Source organism: Suncus etruscus, chromosome 7 (genome assembly GCF_024139225.1).
Source record: "Suncus etruscus isolate mSunEtr1 chromosome 7, mSunEtr1.pri.cur, whole genome shotgun sequence".
Classification (NCBI taxonomy): domain Eukaryota; kingdom Metazoa; phylum Chordata; class Mammalia; order Eulipotyphla; family Soricidae; genus Suncus; species Suncus etruscus.
Genome location: NC_064854.1, coordinates 104,489,152 through 104,505,917, shown reverse-complemented (window position 1 = coordinate 104,505,917; position 16,766 = coordinate 104,489,152). Strand labels below are relative to the sequence as shown.

At 37.0% G+C, this 16,766-nt stretch overlaps 1 protein-coding gene and 1 non-coding gene across 2 annotated transcripts in view; both read right to left on the bottom strand.

Annotated features, from left to right (window-relative positions):
• TAFA4 (TAFA chemokine like family member 4) overlaps window positions 1-16,766 on the bottom strand; it is a 165,211-nt gene that overhangs the window by 111,631 nt on the left and 36,814 nt on the right. The window lies entirely within an intron of this gene.
• LOC126014769 (small nucleolar RNA SNORA51) lies at window positions 13,668-13,800 on the bottom strand. Its single transcript, XR_007497766.1, has one exon. It is a non-coding gene; the product is annotated as a small nucleolar RNA SNORA51 (small nucleolar RNA).

Below are 16,766 nucleotides of genomic sequence, written 5' to 3'. Positions count from 1 at the left end.
ATATCCTAAAAAAAAATAACTAAGGCCTACACTTGATATACATTGCTCAGATCAATGTTCAGATGGTTGGTTTGGTTTTGTTTTTAATTACGTTGTAGAAGGTATCATATTAAAAAAAAAAAAGCTGCCTGTTCCTGTCCCTGTTTTTTGTTTGTTTGTTTGTTTTATAAGGAAGACAGACACAACTATTTTCATTCCTAAAGATAAGGATCACACAACAAATCTCTACCTAAGGATGTGGTAGATTGAAGGATAGCCTGTCCAAAATCTTCAGAGAGGGAAGTGGGATCATATCCCATTGGCTTATCTCCACACCCTCAGTAAAAATAGTATAGCCCTATTTGTAAATTGTATTGTATTTATTTTTTCTCTACACAAATAAAAAGAAAGAAGAAAAAGTATTCATTAGAAAAGCAGGTCAACATGATCTGTCACCTGATTTCTATCTGCTGGAAATGCAGTCTGAAAAAAAATAAATACTGAAGATTCAGTGCACTGAGCCATTGATGGAGGAATACCGCAAAAGTGACCTAACCAATGCCCATCCCATGTCCAGCATGTCACATGCAAGCTCTAAGCCCCAACTATGCAACATCATGATGTCACTTTAGCCTGCTGCTAAGCACCTTTTTTATTTTTAATCATTTCTTTATTTAAGCACCTTGGTTACAAAAATGGTTGTAGTTGACTTTCAGTCATAAAATGTACACCACTCTTCACCAGAGTAACTTTCCTGCCACCATATCATGTCGCCCATTTCCCTCCTCTCCCTGCCCCTCTTTGAGACAGGCATTGCATTTTTCTCTCACTATCATTGTCATGGTAGTTATTACTGCCATTAATTCCTTAACTGTACTCACCACTCTTTGTAGTAAGCTTCATATCATGGGCTAGTCCTTTCGGCCCTCATCTCTATTGTCTCTGGGTATTATTACCATACTGTACTGTCTTTTATTTTTTTTAAATCCCACAGATCAGTGAGACTATTCTGTATCTATCTCCCTCTGACTTATTTCACTCAGCATAATAGTCTCCATGTCGACTCACGTATATGCAAATTTCATTACTTCATTTTTCCTAACAACTAGTACTTTTTTCCTAACTACTGCATTTTTCCTAACAACTAGTACATTAACATTGTGTTAATGTGCCACAGTTTATTTATTTCTATGTACCAACGTTTCATTAGCCACTCATTTGTTGTTGGGCACCTGAGTTGTTTCCAGATTCTATTGTAACTAGAGATGCAATAAACATAGTGATGCAAAGGGCATTTTTGTATTGTGTTTTTGTGTTCCAAAGGTATATCCCTAGGAGTGGTATTACTGGATCATATGGGAGCTCAATAACTAGTTTTTTGAGGAATATCCACATTGTTTTCCAGAAAAGTTGAACTAAACAACATTCCCACCAGTAGTGAATGAGAGTTTCTTTCTCCTTGAATCCATGCCAGCACTGGTTGTTCTTGTTCTTTGCAATGTGTGTCAGTGTCTGTGGCATAAGATGATACCTCATTGGTGTTTTGTATTCATCTCCCTGATGATTAGTGATGTGGAGAATTTTTCTGTTTTTTTATTTTTTGGGGGGGTCACAGGGGTTACTCCTGGCTATGAGCTCAGGAATCGCTTGGTGGGGACCATTTGGGACATGAAATTGAACCCAGGTACGTCCTGGGTCAGCCAGGTGCAAGGCAAATTCCCTACCTCTGTGCTATCGCTCTAGCCCTGTGATGTGGCGCATTTTTAATGTAGACACCTCTTCTTCTCTCTTTCCTGGGTTGCCCTAAGCTAAGTTGACAGTTTATTGATGCATGGTGTCATGGTAGCCTCCACTGATTGTCATGGTCCTTCCCAGCACATCACATCTCAATCCTTGATGATGCCTATAAGTCATTCAAGTCAAAAGTTGAGGATGCATAACAATAAGGAAACACAAATTCCTCATTTCTATTAAGTCATAGAGATAACTTATTTTCCTCTTAAAATAAATATTTCAAGTGAACATAAAATTTAATTGATTGCAAAAGAAACTATACTGAAATGTTTTAAAATGAGGACGGGGTGGAAGGATAGAGGTCAGACCTGAGGTGACAGAAAGATAGTTACTGAAGGTTATGAGTACTTTGATGGTGATGTGAGAGTAAGTAAAGAACTTACAACACTGTTGTGACTTTATTATCTAAATCATAACTTTTAAATTTTTATTTTTTGAATGTAACAACAAACCCAAGCAATCTTTAAACACTGTATACAATAGGCACTTGTGTGCAGACAACAGTGCCTTTATTAAAAATAGGCTACTATAAGCATATAAAACCCATGACAGTCCTCACAGATGATTTACCCTAACATCTTAGTGTTTACAAGTTTGCACTCAGTATTACAAGGTATTCAGGACATTTAATATTACAGGATAAGAAGACAGTCTCATACCTCCCTTGAAAAAGGCCTGAACTTCTCATTGGGATGTGGATTACTCTGTCTCCTGCCCAGATCAACTTCTGAGACATCCACAACATGGATGGAACAGGGTGAGGGCTGCAGGCAGGCAAGTAGAGTAAGTTATTCCTGACCATCACCACTGCCCACTGTGTATTATATCATGGCCTCATCAAGCCTCAGAGCTAGAAAGAATCTTAATAGAGTTTTCACCTGGAGGCTCCCAGCTGAATAGGAATATATTTGGCTAGTACGACTACAGATTGCAGAACATTTCCAACCAGACAGTGATTGCATGAGTAAACTCTGTGATTACATAAATAACAATGCACAGGTAAGAAGGCAATGCCTTTCAAGTCAATGTATATTTCCTCTGTCAAATGTTTCCCCCCAGTACATGCCTGAACATAAATTATACACAGATAAAGGACATTTATTCAATTAATTGAATTATTTTGTATTAATGTATTTTAATATAATGCTTTATTTAAGCACTCTGATTACATAATTGTGCATCGTTGGGCATCAGTCACAGAAAGCATGGCTCCCTTCATCAATGCACATTCCCACCACCAATATCCCCAGTTTCCCTTCTACCCAACCTCTCTGGACTGGCTCTGAGAAAGGCATTTTACTTTTATCTATCCATCTACCTATCTATCTCTATCTCTATATCTCTCTCACTGTCTCACTCTGTCTCTCTTTTCTTTTTTGACACAGTAGGTTTTTTCTGTGCGATTCACTTCTATTTTCAGTGCATTTTGGTCAAAAAGATATTTGATACAATCTATCCTCTTGACTTTATGGAGATATGTTTTATGGCCCAGCTTGTGGTCTTGGTGAGTGACCCATGCACATTGGAGATAAAAATATATTCCTATTTGGAGATGAAAAGATATCTATAAATATAGAGATAGATTGCTATATATACTGAGTCATTCACTGTCTTCCATTTCATCCTTCAAAGCAGTATATCCCTGTTAAGTTGTAGCTTAGTTTGTTACTATTGATGACTTTCTTCAAGTCTATTAGCAGTTGTTTTCAGTATTTTGCTGGCCCCTCACTAGATGCATATGTTTAGGAATGTGATTTTTTCCTGATGTATAAATTTCTTGATTATTAAGAAATGTCCATCCATCTCTGTCATTTATAACTTTTTAAGCCTATTGTTCATGTCATCTGATATTAGTATAGCCACTGCAGCTTTTTTAAAGGAGTCATTTAATTGAAGGATATCCTCCAACTTTTGACTTGGAACTGTGTTTGGGTCTCTTTTAGCAGGTACTCTTCAGGCCTCCTGGATGTGGGTGCAAGCATTCTTCAGTTCTGGGAATTTCTCAGCATTGCTGTCTTTGATTGTTGCTTTTTTTTTTTTAGTTTAGTTTTAGTTTTTGGGTCACACTCAGTGATGCTCAGGGGTTACTCCTGGCTATGCACTCAGAAATTGTTCCTGGATTGGAGGGCCATATGGGATGCTGGAGGATCAAACCATGGTCTGTCCTAGGTCAAATGCATACAAGGCAAATGCCCTACTGCTGCACCACAGCTCCAGCTGGACTGTTGCCTTTTTTTTTTTTTTTGGCTTTTGGCTTTTGGCTTTTGGGTCACACCCAGCAGTGCTCAGGGGTTACTCCTGGCTCTATACTCAGAAATCGCTCCTGGCAGGCTCAGGGGACCATATGGGATGCCAGGATTTGAACCACCGACCTTCTGCATGTGAGGCAAATGCCTTACCTTCATGCTATCTCTCCGGCCCCCGACTGTTGCTTCTTAATAGTGGTTGTCTCCTGCCCATCTGAGACCCCAATGATTCTTACATTGTTCCTGATAAATTTATCCCAAAGGTCTACTGTTGTTGTGTCACTTATTTTTAGCATATTTTCCATTTTCTGTTCATTTATTTTAAGATTCTTTTCCAACATTTTCTGCTGAATAGATGTTTTATGCAGCTTATCTTCCAGGTCCTCAGCAGCTGTTGTGGTGAGACTTTCCAGTGTGGTTTTCATCTCACCTACCATGTGTTTCAATCCTAATATTTCTATTTTCATTTTTAATCATTTCTACTTTTATATCCTTTTGAGTTTTATGGGCTGTCTATTCCATTGTTTCTTGGAGTTCTATGAACAACCTTAGCCTTTTCTCTCAAAAACCCTATTAGAGAGGTTTTATAGGTGGATAAAGTTAGTTGAATCTTCAAAACTACCATCTTAAGTCAAAAGATGTGGAGGGGTTCTGCTCTGTTTTCCCATTATGACATCTGTAATGCCCTGCTATTTTTTATGAGTTGTGTTGGAGGTCCTTTACTAAAAGAAATGTGTGGCCAGAGAGTAAGGCATAGTAGCCACACTCTTACCTGGTCTCACTAACCTCATTTTATTTCAAAATGGCACTTTTTTAGTTCAAACTCTGCCAAATTCCACTGCAACTCCCACGACTATTGGTCAGAAGTCTAGTTTTTTCTCCAACCTATATTCTTGCCTGAGTTCACTCACCTCAGTTCAATTCAAAATGGTGCTTTTTAGTCCAAGCACCACCCACAGCCTGCAGTAATTCCCACCACCACTACTCAGCACTCCTTTTATTTTTTGCCATGCCCAACAGTCTTTTTATGTTTTGCCCAGCCATGCTCTTGCGTGGACTCACTCATCTCAGTTCAAAACTTTAATTCAATTATTGTACACAAATGCAAGAACTACAAAGAATCTACTCTACCCACTGACCATATATCTGCACACTATAATTCTAAAAGAATTCTTTTTTTCTGTGTTTTATACCTATAGAAATGGTGGCTAAAAAATTAAACCATTTATCACAGTCATCTGTCATGGTCTACACAACTTATCATTGCCTACCTTTGGAAGAAAAACTCTCCTAGCTTTCAAGTTGGCATTCTCATTATTTTCAGCTGCAAAACATGATCTATTTTAAATGGTCTCATCTGGATCCAGGGATGTGGGCAGGCTATAGAGTACCTGACCTGCATGTACGTGGCCATGAGTTCAGTCCCTGGCATTGGGTCTGCCTCATAATGCCAAATGCAATTCCAAGCTCCACTAGCACAATTCTCCATTCTGTAATCAAACATAAACCTGGAACACCACAAGAATTACAACAAATTGAAGAAAAGATAAATATATAAGTAAAATATTATCAACTCCAAAATTGTTTTTAAATCATAGCACACTTGTATTTTGATAAATTTATTTGGGTAAATTTGTGTGGGAATAGCACACAAATTATTTAAATGACAATTTGATATACTTTAATGCCTTACTTAATGACTTATTTACTGACTATTTAAATACCAATGATTTAAAAATAAATCTGTGAACCAAAGAAATAATATTGGCCACCAGATAGTTGCCTTGTATGTCACTGACCCCAATTGGATGTTTAACACCAAATATGGTCCTCAAAGCACCACTAGGGGGTCACCACTGAGCATAGAACAGCTCCTGAGCAATGGCAGGTGTGGCCCAAGCCCCACCCCCTAAAACAAAAAATAAACCTGAAATTTTTATCATTTACCAGTACTCATTGAGTAGTATTTCCATGAAAAATAAGAGGGAATTCATAATGAGAAATGCTTAATTAAAGTATTCTACAAAAATGTAAATCAAAATCAATGATAGGTGGAAATGTAAAGTATAACTCTATAAAGGTCTCTTAAAAAGCAACTCCCTGGGGCCGGTGAGGTGGCGCTAGAGGTAAGGTGTCTGCCTTGCAAGCGCTAGCCAAGGAAGGACCGTGGTTCGATCCCCTGGCATCCCATATGGTCCCCCCAAGCCAGGGGCAATTTCTGAGCACTTAGCCAGGAGTAACCCCTGAGCATCAAATGGGTGTGGCCCGAAAAACAAAAAACAAAAAAACAAAACAAAGCAAACAAATAATATATTAAGTAACTCTCAAACTCAATATTAAGAAAACTAGCAATCTGGTTTGCTTTTAATGGGCAATGCACTTCTAGTTGTTTATCCAATTATACACTCTTAATTATCTGCCCCTTACTAAAGGTCAATTATACCTCAATAAAATTATTTTAAAAAGCAAAACTCACTAATTCTAAAATTTAATAAGAAATCCTTGATAAGAACTATCTTATTTAACCTCAGAAAACGCTTTTAAAAAGGAAATTTCCCAGTATCCTTGCATATATAAGAAGAAGTAACTGAAAGCCCAAAGAGGTAGGATAAAAATCACAAGACTTTACAGACCAAAGGCACATTTTGATTTTAGTTAAATGAATGCTTCTGAAGTACTTGACAATTTTTAAGATAATTAAAACAGCTTCCAGGCAAATATATTTACACTATTTATTTGATTAGCAAATCTCTTTCATAGACAGCACATGGGTATAAATGTCAGCCCTATCATTTTGCGATCTTCTCTAATTCTAAAGTTAATAAGGTTCAAATTAAGGTTTCAGTAACTCAGTCAAACAGTTCAAGATGACATGTCACACACTGAAGAGTCTCAGGTCAGGCTCATTAGAAAACAAATCCAAGATCAGCACAATGTGGGATAGAAGAGGCTGACTTCAATCTGAAAAGATCAAGCACTGTCATTTATTTTCAGGCACACACACACATATACACACACAAACAAATGCACACAATCATGCCAAATTGCCAGTATTGCAACCTAGTCATTCATATATATTTCAAACTTTCACATACTATCCTGAAAGTGCACTAACTAGAGAAACAACCAATATTGGTTGCCTCTCAGATGCTTCCTTCAAATTGGATATGATTTCACATTAGATATGTTTGGCAAACAACAATTCAAACACAAGTAATTTTTCCAGTGAGAAGTTATTGTTTTCTTCAGCCTACCTTTATTTAGAAATCTGTAATAAGATGGCAGACCAGTTAATGGCCAGGAATGTGAGTGTCCAAAATGTCAATATATTCATTTATCTGGATCCAATCCAGCCAAGGTTTATAAGCTGCTCTGGGAAGAAATACTTTCCACTATCCTCTGCATGTATATTTTCCAAATAATAAAGTCACTAGCTGTCTGGGACCAGGGATCAAGATCCTGGGCCAGGAGTGCATGTCTTGCATATGCAAAAATCTGAATTCAATACCAACACCACATGCTTTTCCAAGCACTGCCAGGTATATCCTCCCATCCACCCATCCACCCCCCACCCCACCCCACCCCACCCTGCCACTACCAGGCCCTCAGCAGCACTGATCATGAGAAAAACAATTCTTTGATACCCTAGTACTATTATGCAAATGTTGGGCACCTGAGCCCGCTAGACTCTTGGGGAGCCTAGGCTCTTAAGGAGTCCAATATATACCCATGTTTTTTAATTTAAAAATAACTAATTTAGGGAAAAAGATACGTACCTTAACTTTTTCTTCCATCATTCATAATTGATTTAAAGACGCTCAAGGTCACAGGTGCAAAGATTTACTGTAATCAGGGTCAAGGCACATAGTATAGTAAAGTCACCTGACTGGCCCAACCAAATAGTCCTTTGGCCCACCCACCCAAACAGGTCAAAAACCACAACCAGGGACCCTGCCATCTGAGTGGGCAACTGCTTACCTGACTACAGAATAGTCTCTCACCCACATAAACACCCCAGGAGACCTCCCTGGCAGTGTGGAAGAACAGCAGTTACATAGGAGAGTAGCACCTTGAAACTACAAAAGGAACCATGTACATCTGGTAGGTGAAGACAGCAAACCTGCAGACCCAATCAGGAGTAATTCCTTGTATAACCTTTCTGAAATGGCATTAAGGGTGGAAATGCTTAAGATGTTCAACAAGCTCAAACAAACAATAGAAAATACTGTCAATAAAAGACAGGACGATGTGAGCGCAGAAATTAGAAAAATACAGACAGAAATGTCAGTACCTTGGAAAGCAAAATGAAGAATTCACCAGAAGGGCCTCTGCAGCAGAGTAACAACTACTGAAGACAGAATTAGTGAGCTAAAAAATGAAGTTCAGATAAATGGACTGTTTCATGCTACCAGATTCAGCTCCAGAAAGACCCCACATCAAGTACACTACCTGATCCCTTACTGCTGCAAATCATTTATCAAACTCATTAAGACCATGGTTTGGATCTCACCTCCCCATGAATATCTGAAAAGACTTAATGAGAATATCTATAATTCTAATAATTGTAATAATTCTAATAATTCTAATAATCTACAATTCTAATACCTCAATAGTAATACCTCTTAGTGTTTTTATTTCCAAAGGTAAAGGTAGCCTCCTCCATCCCTTTTTTTCTCATTATAAGTATTTTTATTTATTATGTTTTATGTTTTATTTTTATTTATTTATATATATGTATGTATATTAATGTCACTTGTTTTGGTTCTGTCTGGTACAAAATTCTAGAAGAAAAAGTCTTGCTTGGGATAAAAGCTCAGGTTAATCAGGGCACAGAGATTATATAGCCTCTTAGTCTTACCCCCAAATGCACCAGCAACATCAAATCAGAAGACACTTCATCTTTTGATCTGTGTAAAATTCAAGATCACTAATTACAGAAGACTAACTTTGACAACAGCAACTGAGCAGGACTTTTCTTGGGACCAATAAGAAAAACCCTAGCATTGGCTTTGGCCATGGATTTGTACAAAAACCAAGATTTCTAATTCCAGAGGTCTGACTTTGACAACTGCTACTGAGCAGAACTTCTGGAACCATTAGAAAAGACTCTATTCTTGGCTTTGTCATACCATCTGCACAAAGAACCAAGATCACTAATTACAGAAGACTGACTACAACAACCATGATGGAGCAAATCTTCTAAAACCATAAAAAATATCCAAGATCTTGTCCTATGATCTGTGCAAATACCAAGATCTCTAATTACAGATGACTGATTTTGTCAACCACAACTGAGTAGAACATTTCCTGGCACCATAAAAAGACCTTGGTGTTCAATAATGAGCATGCCTGGAGCCTGTAGTTGTTCCCATGGCAGTATGCTTCAAGAGTGGAGAAACCCTATATCTCTTAGGCCAAAGGAATTTTCTTACAATTTCCCCAATACTTACTGTGCCTGTGCAAAAAGCAAACAAATACCAAATACCAGTGCAAATACCTGTGCAAAAAGCAAACAAATACCAAATACCTGTGCAAAAAGCAAACAAATACCAAACAAAATACCAGCCCTCCTTCCTTTTTCTTTTCTTTTTTTCCCTGTCTTCTTTCTTTCTTGTTGGTTTTGTTGTTGTTGTTGTTGTTGTTGCTGTTGTGTTGTGTTTCTTTTGTCATAGCTTTTTCTTTTTATTTTCTTTTTCCTTTTCTTCTTTAAATTGATCATTATAGCTTCTAGATGGACTCCTCCCAGTTTTTTTCTTTTTTTTTTTTCAACAGAACCACAGAACTTGAATCATCTTATTCTGCCTCATAAATTGAGGACAAAAAACAGTGTATAGTACCAGGAGCAAACAATCACATGAACATTTAGTGGAAATAAAAAATGAGCATACCTAAACACCAAACCTACATTAAAGGACAAGAAAAACAAGATACCCGATTTACAACAAGCTATACACAACGGGAACCAGTTCCACTAGCAGTTCAGAGGGCACAGGGATGCATGCTGGGAACAGAGGTGGAGGGAGAACAACACTGGTGGTGAGAATGGCCCTAATTAACTGTTACTATGTACCTTAAGTATAACTGTGAAAGATTTGTAATTCACGGGTCATAATAAAAATTATTTTTAAAAAATTGAAGTTCAGAAAACCACAAGACAATAACAGAAGATGAGGGAAAAGCCTAAAAATAAACAAACGGATTATCTCAATGAGATAAATTTAACAGAAACAACATAAGACTCATTGGGATCCAAAAAAAATGAAGAAATTATCTTTATTTGTCACATTGGGGGCAAAGAAGAGCAAGTACCCCAAGACAGGTTGCAGGTAACTTGTGAAGGGTCTAGGTGAGACAGCAGGATATCCTGTGACAGAATGAAAAGAAAAAAATATATCCCAAACACTAATATCAAAAATAAGCTTCTTAATACGGTTTGCTAAATCACTCATTTTTCCATGTTGCAAATAGCTAGTATATAAACCATCAATAAAGGGAAGTCAAGGCTGTCTCCAACAGCTCTGCTGAGCTTGAAGAACAGCTGCTGGTGAGCTAAAAAGGCTTTCAAATTTGAATCAATTCTGATTTTACTTGTTATCTATTCAAGGTGCTGAGCCTATAACAATATTCAATGGAAAAAAATTAAAATCCTTCCCTCTAAGATCAGGCAGAAGACAAGATCGTCTGTCCCCTATCACCACATCTATTCAATATAGTCCTGGAAGTACTTGCCATTGCAATTAGGCAAAAAAAAGATGTCGAGGTCATACACATAGGAAGGGAAGAAATCAAACTTTCACTCTTTGAGGTTGATATGATACTATACTTAGACAATCTTAAGGACTTTACAAAGTAGCTTCTCAAAGCAACAGATTTTATCATTTTATTTTATTGAAAGCATTGTGGTTTACAAAGTTATTCATAGTTGGATTTCAGACAAGCAATGAATAAGGGATAATCCTACCACCAGTGTCAACCTTCTTCCACTATGTCCTTAGAGTGATTCCCAGCCACCACCTTTTGCCCCAAACCTGACAGTACAACAGGCCCATTTAAAATTTAGAATGTTGGGGTTTGGGTTTCTTGATTCCATTGTTGTTGCCTTTGGCTTGGATATTTAGTTCCATACTCTTATTTTTATCTCTACCAATGCACCTGAGACCACTTGGCCCTAGCCCCCATCCTGTAAAATTTGTGATTCTCCTCCACTCAATTTCTTTCCTTCTCAATATGGGGGAAAGGTGTTCAAGACAACTCCCATTTGGACCATTCCATTTCTTCATGCAGTTATTCTAACTGCCACATATAAGTGATATCATTCTGTATTAGACTTTCTTCTTCTGTCTTATTTCATTTTACATAATATCTTCCGGTTCCATCCATGTTGCTACAAATTGTATGATTATATCATACCTTACAGCTATGTAGTATTCCATTGTACAAATGCACCACATCTTCATGATCCATTCATCTGTCGTTGGACATCTAGGTTGATTTCAAGTTTTAACTATTGTACTGAGTGCCGCAATGAATAGCAGTGTGTGCATACATCCTCTTCAATGAATATTTTTCTGTCCTGGGGATATATACCCAAATAGATTGTTGGGTCATAAGGTAATTCAATTTTGAGTTTACTGAGAATCCTCCATACTGTTTTTCATCGGGGTTGTACCAGGCATCATTTCCACTAGCAGTGGATGAGAGTTCCTTTCTCACTACCTCCTCACAAATAAAGATTTTTCCCATTATTTTGGATATGCACCATCCTCACTGGTTTAAGTAGAAACAATAGATTTCTACAGCAAAGTGGCAAACTACAAAATTAACAGACAAAAGTGATTAGATTGGCTATATACAAATCCTGAAAAAGAAGAAAAATATTAAAAGCAATCCCATTCACAATATGTCTCGGAAAATCAAGTACCTAGTAACCAACTTAACTGAAAAGATGAAATATCTATGCAAAGACACTACAAAACACTACCTCAAAATATAAAAGAAGATATAATGAAATGAAAACATGTCTGTCCCCTGACTGTAAATTGGGTGGATCAGCATCATAAAGTGGCAATACTCTCTAAAGCATTATACAGATTCAATGCTGTTCTTATAAGGATACCCATGCTCCTTTTCAAATAAATAGATCAAACACTACAGAAAATTTATATGGAACAATAAACCTTCACAAATAGTTAAAGCAATCCTTGAGAATAAGAAGATAGCAAGTATCACTTTCCCAGCTTCAAACTTTACTACAAATCAGTAGTAATTGAAATTCCCTGGTATTGAAATAAAGACAGATTCTAAGATCAGTGGAATGGAATTGACTGTCCTGAAACAAATCCCAGGTATATAAGTTAATTTTTGAAAAAGGAACAAAAACTGTGAAGTGGTACAAAGAAAGTCTCCATAACAAGTGGTACTGGGAAAACTGGTCAGCTGCATGCAAGAAACTGAACTCAGACCTCTTTCTAAAACCAGGCACAATGATCAAATCAAAGTGGATTAAAACCTTGATATAAGGCCTGAAACTATAAGTTTCACAGAAGAAACATAGGCAGAACTCTCCATGACACTAAAATTAAAGGTATCTTTAAGGATGAAACACTAGTGACCAATCAAGAAGAAGCAGCAAAGATTTAAAAAAAAATGTGAGACTACATTAAACTAGAAGCTTCTGCACCTCAAAGGAAATGAGGGCCAGGATACAAAGACCCCACCCAATGAATGGGAGAAGTTATCCACATAATACCCTTCTGATAAGGATTAAATATTTAAGATATTTAAGGCACTAATAGGGTGCAACAAAAATAATTCAACCCATCAAAAATGTGGAGAATAGATGAACAGAAATTTCCTCAAAGAAGAAACACAGATTGCCAAACAGCATATAAAAAAAATGCTCCACATAAGGGAGATGCAAATCAAAACTACAATGTGATTATAATTTCAAATCAGAGACTGGAACACATCAAGAACCAAAACAAATAATGCTGACATGGATGTAGGGGACAAAAGTGACTGACTGTTGGTAGGAATGCAGATTAATCCAGTCTTTGAGAAAACAAAAAACACTCTTTAAAAAAAACAACAGCATTTGAACTACATAATGGAAGACTACACAGTTGCTAAGAAAAACTAAATCATAAAATTTGCTTATACATGGATGATATGGAGAGTTTTATCTGAACAAAATAAATCAAATGGAGAGGGATAAACATAGAATGATCACAGTCACTTGTGGGAAATACAAAAGAAAAGTTAGTATGGTAAAAAATACCCAAAGTCAAGAGAGAGAGAGCCAGGAGAATTGAGCCATGGTAGAAATCTTACCACAAAAAGCAGGGTAGTACAGTTAGAGCAGTCAGAGTGGAGAAGGGACAGACCACTAAGACAATGATATTTGGAAGTGATCGCTTTGGACAGAACTTGCTGCTAAAAGGAGGTAAAGTAATATGCATGATACCATAGTACCTTTTCAGTTACAATACTACAAACCACAGTACCTAAAAGAACAAAAAGGAAAGAGGGAGAGACGATTATAGAGAGGAAAATTATCTGTCAGAGAAGCAGTGGGGAGGGAAAATGGGGACACTAATGGTGAAAAATGTGCATGGGTGAAGAAAAAGGTGTTGAACATTCTTTTTTTTTTTTTGTCCCCCAATTCACAATACATACCCGGCAAGGGTCCTGTGTTGAGGTGTATATGGGGTGCCTTTACTGTACCTCCTCTTTCTATACAGCCAGTGTAAAGAACACAGCCTGTGGTAAGAATTGGGAGGCCTTATTTTAATCAGAAACTTTCTTTGACTTACATGTATTATTATTATTATATAAATTATATTATATGTTATGTTATGTCACTATATTATGTTATATTAGTTTACCTCATTATGTTAATCAATTTTGTCCTTTAAATGAATTCTTACTTAAAAAAAAAAACAACTTTAGTTTGCCCTGAAGAAAAAAAAATAATAAAATAAATAAAAGATAAAATAAGGTGTTGAACATTCTATAACTGAAACTTAATCATGAACAACTTTATAACTCTATCTCACAGTGATTAAATTTTTAAAAATTATTTTTAAGTTTTTTTTTAATATTCTTAAGATCTACCTTCCTCACCAAAACTGTTGAATTGCTGGAGATTATTCCCTGTACATAGGTTTGGTAGGTATATCTCAGCAGCAGGTTACTTACTTTCAAGCATATACCAGGAGTTATATGTGTAAGCAATAAAGTGCAGCCTCTGGTCTTCACAGCAACAAAGTTAAAGAAGGGGGGTGTTAAAAATAAGCAAATCTCGGGGGTGGAGAGATAGCACGAAGATAAGGTGTTCACCTTGCATGCAGAAGGATGGTGGTTCTAATCCCAGCATCCCATATGGTCCCGGGAGCCTGCCAGGAGTGATTTCTGAGTGTAGCGCCAGAAGTAAATAACCCCTGAGTGCTGCCGAGTGTGACCCAAAAAACAAACAAACAAAAATATCTCAACCATAAATCAGTGGGCAAACTACAGAAAAATAATCTGCTTCTAACAGCAAGGTTGAGATTTCATTTCATGTCCATGTTATTTTTTTCTTGGAACTACGTTCTTTATTGCTTCACTTTCTGGTTCTAGGATCTGGTTCCATTACTCTTTCCACAACAAATAAGAAACAAAATACAAAGCCCAGCTGCAGAAGCCATTGCCTGGAGACCCTTCTTTTTCTGCAGTGATGGTGCATGCACTTGGGGTGAAGCTGTTTTTAACTACTGTGCACACAGACTTCATACAAGCAATTAATCCTTCTTAATGGGCTTTTGAATATCCTTTCAATAATATTATTGCCTGTGCACTATACCGAGACCACCATATGGACCAAAACATTGCCAGCATCGAAGCAATGCCGAGTAAAATACAAAACCTCATTTTTCTCCCTATCACTTACCAACCCATCGTGAGTCTTGATACCAAAGACTCTTCCTTACATAGAACAAAAAAGCTCTGATTCCCAGGTATACTGACGAAGTGAGGTGAACCCCCAATTGTAGACTCTGTTTAGATGACCTCAAGTGCACGGCTTTTTAAGACGAAAGAGAAACTTTTTTTCTCAAGGGTAAAAAGGAGTTTTTTTCCCCCTGACTGTTTAGAGAACTTTTCAAAGGCAGTTGCCTGTTCTGCCTCAAAGACCCAAAAAGAAATGAGAGAAATGAGCCTCTACCAAGCAGGATGGCTCACAAACTCATTTAAGAGACTGAAATGTTTTACTCCCCTGTCAATGTAACAGCCATTCCTTTCCAGGAAAGACGATGTGCAGAGGCCTCATCTGTCAGGTAGTTAGCAATACTCACCTTGCCAATGGCTTTGGGACTTGAATTTGGACTCAAGGAGATGAGAAAATGTCCACTACATATAATCTGTTTCTTTCCCTTCTTATTAAACACAGAAGATTATGATGAGCCTATCAAGATGGCACTGGAGAAAAATAATGTAGGGGATAAGGAAGGTCAATGGAAGCCCTTACAATTAGAAGCTTTTAGTATCTAGGAAGGACCATACGAATGCAAAATGAGTACATATTTTCACGGTCCATACAAAGAAAAGGAGGTCTCTTTAGAGAGGAGAAATATACTTCTTCTTGATGTGATCATGCTACAGTGCGACTGGAATGTAGTTTTATCTCTCAAATCAAACTGCAGCTTGACAAGAACAAAAAGCAAACTTCTTGTTTTTTTCTCTCTAAAAAGGTGCAACTTTTGCTGCAACTGAATAAAAAGCAGCAGCTCCAAGTTAACTCTGTTAGCTAATAAGCTCAAGATTCAAGGGCAATAGAGTTGGGAGGCAAAAAGGCAAACAGGTGTTTTGTGAAGTTTTCTTTGTTGCTTTGTTTTTCAAAGGCTCTCAGAAACAAATCAGTTAAGCCTCCCTATATATAGATAGCCTTTTTCAATCACTACAGAAACACAGGCTTTTGGACCATTACACCAATTCTTTTTCTTCCTTACACAGTAAAGGATAAGTAAAGGATAGTGCTCTAAAGTAACCTACACATAAATAGAGATGTGTGACTTCACTAAAGCAATCATTCACTGGAAGTGGGGCAGAAGAGAGGAGAAAACTATGAAAGAAGAAAGCCTATTAAAACTATTGCTAAATTTTACTCCCGTGGCCCATTTGTGGTCAAATTAAATTTTCTAGTGATAACTTAAATGTCATCTCTTCCCTTCCATCTTACCTTTATTTTTTTACTTTTCTCCCCTAATAATAAACTCTTATAAAAACAACAACAACAGTTTATTAAGAAACAACTATTTTACCCACTTCTTATGACTTGAGGTCACAAATCCCACTTTGCACTTTTCCCCCGAATTTAGATCTTGTGAAAGGCTAATCACTAAATAAAACATATTAAATATAAATAAAAACAAATATTGTGTCCTAGTGTAAAAATATGTATAAAACACAAATGATTCACAATAATATTTGATAAGAGTTAAACCTTTCATTTGTGTTATTAGAGTAGCGTAAGCACTTACTACGTGTTTTTGGGTCCATATTAATATGTTAGACTAAAAAAAATACATTGCGATTACCTCACCTGTTTGTTTTTATTCTTTCAACGTAGCAATAGAACATTTGAAATTAAATCCTACTCCTACTAGCGGACACTGCACGGTATAGGCCTTCATGCTCTTTAGTTCTTCTAGGCCTTTCCTGCCCTCTAGTGTCACAATTCAGGCAATGCTGCTAAGTGATTGTTCAAGCACA